This window comes from Neopsephotus bourkii, unplaced genomic scaffold (assembly GCF_033783945.1).
Source record: "Neopsephotus bourkii isolate Nb327-2 ecotype Australia unplaced genomic scaffold, CSIRO-AGI_Nbou_v1 NB_1508, whole genome shotgun sequence".
NCBI classification, from domain to species: Eukaryota; Metazoa; Chordata; class Aves; order Psittaciformes; family Psittacidae; genus Neopsephotus; species Neopsephotus bourkii.
The window spans coordinates 7,536,619-7,539,740 of record NW_026901984.1 but is presented as its reverse complement, the minus strand read 5'-3'; positions in this window follow the sequence as shown (position 1 = coordinate 7,539,740).

Genomic DNA, 3,122 nt, shown 5'->3' with positions numbered 1-3,122 from the left:
AGCCAGTATGAGAATTTAAATAGATAGATTCTGATGTAGATATACAAAACTTTGATATGCAGGTATCGGTAGGGCAAACAAAGCATTACCTACATGCTTTTAACTAAATTGTTGCTGGTTTCTGATGTGCTTATCACCTAAAATCTCTGGAAATCTTTATAACAACATGCCAATGATTAATATATTACCCATAAATTACCCACCAATTTTGCTGTGCTTCAACTTCTAGTCTATGAATCTATTCTCTTTGATTTCCAAAGGCTGTCTGTTTAGAATAATATTAGGTGAATCATATATAAGTCATGATCTCCAACTTCCCTAAAATATTTAAGATGCTTTATGGGGTCATAAACATATTGTACTACTTAAATCTGTCATTTCATGTCTGTGCTCTCTAACGCACTTCAATTATCAAGCAAAGAGATACTTGAAACATTTATTTTTATAAATTTCAAGAAGTTTTCTTTTTCACTGAAGTAAACTCCAACACAAACGTCTTGGAAATTGAAGAAAAGGTATTATTTTCTTGAGAAGACGTGAACGGTTTGGAAGCAAGTGTAAAACTTCTGCTTTAAAGTAAGAATATTCCTCTCTAAATATAGTAACCACATGAGTCGTTTTAGCTGGCTAAAATGACTTCTATTTTGGTTTATCTCAATGTTCATATTTATACTTCTTCATTTCTCAGTACATCTACTTTCAATGAAACATACCTAGAGACAAGTATTCATTCATGTCCTTTGTTACATATCTTTTCCTGGTAATCGATTAAAAAAAAAAAAAGGCAAACCAAAACTAAACTAATTACCTTACTCATAATGGATTTGTCTCTTCCTTATTTTTACAGAATGTCTTCTAATTTATTAATTCCATATTTGCTATTTTATTTTCACTTCTTTTTTCTCTCTTTTTCACACATCTCTGCAGTTCATTATTTAAAAGCTTATGTTTCAGTGCAAATATGACCCAATAAAATTAAACATTCTTCCATCTTTATAATTGCTGTTCAAATAATGAAAATGAAGCCACACAGCTTCACAAAATTTCATCTCCTTAGAAAAAAAGCAAGAAACAAAAAAATTATGTCAATGAAACTGTTCTTCATTGTGGACTAACAAAGACTTTAAACATTTTAAGAAAGTCTCTTGTTGCATAATTGTTTGAACTGCTAATCATGCCATTCTTATCTAAGTTACTATTAGTTAGAAATGTCCATCATTAAAGAACCATAAAGAACTTGTTCAGATTCATGCTTTGATTACTATTCTTGACTTATTCCAAGATAAAAATTGTGCAGATAAAAATATGCACACAATATCCCTAAAAATACCAAGGAAAAAAACAGTACCTCTGCTCTGCATCTCACCAGACACAATTTCTCAGCTATGGTTATATTCTTCAAAGATACATAGGCTTGAAAGATCACAAAACAGCTGTTGTTGCCTCAGGGATGAAAAATAATTTAACCATAATTATGCAAAAATAGATTATAGGAAAAAAGAAGCATCATTGTTGTCTTGAGAGCCACTTACTGAGAAGAAGTTGGGAATAATAAGGCATAAATTCTCCAGAATGGACAAGTGCATTAAGTGCAAGTTTAATGTATAAAAACCTTCACAGTTCATTCAAGCATGTGTATGTATTTATGTATCTAAAGAATACTTGGGTCACCTCTTCTGCCTTGTAGTTCTTACATACTGGATTAGGCTAGCCACAAAGGCAATCACGTCCCCAGCCCTGACACCCACTGGGTCACTGCCTGCAAGCTGTTCCAATGCAACACTGAGATTGCAGTCAGCCTAAGCATATGAGGGCATATGGTGTATGCCTTTTGTGAAGATGATGCTCACAGGCTCACATTCCCCACACTAGTGCGGCTCTAAGGCAGGTAGGTATTCATAAGGACATCTTCAGTAATCAAGACCATCAATTTGATGACTAATCTGTTAAACCACTCTGAATACAATCAAATGAATATCTTTTTTTGTTTGCTTCAAATACAACCAGATCATGTACCTTTAAAACACTTTCAAATGATCTGATGGCTATGACTTAGATAAATATTTAGCAGGCAGAATAGAAAAAAAAAATGTAAGGTGGATTTTTGGTTCGTTTTTTGTTTGTGGTTCTTTTCACATAGAACTGCTGGAGATAAAAGCAAAGATATAGAACCACAGGATAAATTTTCCATCTGCTCTCACTTGACTGGTACAAAGAAAGACTTTGACAAGAGTATCTCATGAATAGTATATATTAATATTCAGACTGTAACAGAGTCAATCATTTCATAGCATCAACTCCACAGGATTTATTTAATAAAAAAATCAGTGGGTTAGTGCAGGTCCAATGAAGACATCAAAATTATGTTGCAGTAATTTGGCTGTAACTTTAAATTTAAGCCATTTAGTCCTGAAGGAAAAGTCATCTTTAAGAGCAGTGGTACTTGCTGGTCTAAGGTAAGTGTCACTAAATGAAATAAAATTTAAATAAATACATTTATATCACATCAGTTATTAGTTTTCCTGAGTTCCAAGACAGGCAATTTAGTTTCTCATTAGAGTAATATGAAATAATTTTCATAGGTCTTTTACTTTCTACCTCAGACACAATTATGATAAAGGGGATTAAAAATCACTATGTAAATAAATCACTTAACAAGGAGTCTCATATTCTGTAAAATTTGACACAAATGATATCTCAGCTTCTACATTTTCTATGTTTTTGCTTTCTTCTCTTTGTCAAGGCTTTCCAGTACTTCAATAGCTTTTCCATTTTGGTGGGAATAGGAGGCTTTGGTGGGGTTTTATTCAGTTAGAGTTTTTTGTCACATGGATTCTATAAATATGGTACAGATATAAATATATCCATTATATCCATCTACAAGTGAACAAGTAGATAGACTGTGATTATCGAATCTTTAGTTACAGTAATTACATTTCAGTGTTCGTTTTTCTGTTTCTTATCTGGGAATTCAGTGGGAAAGGCATGAGACCATAATACCAAATTGTCACAGATTTAACTGTTGTAATGTAGAACCAGCCACTATTTCACCTGTTCCCTTCAGTAAACTGATTAAATACCATCACAGCCATATCTGCATTGAGTTTGACTGTGTATTTCTC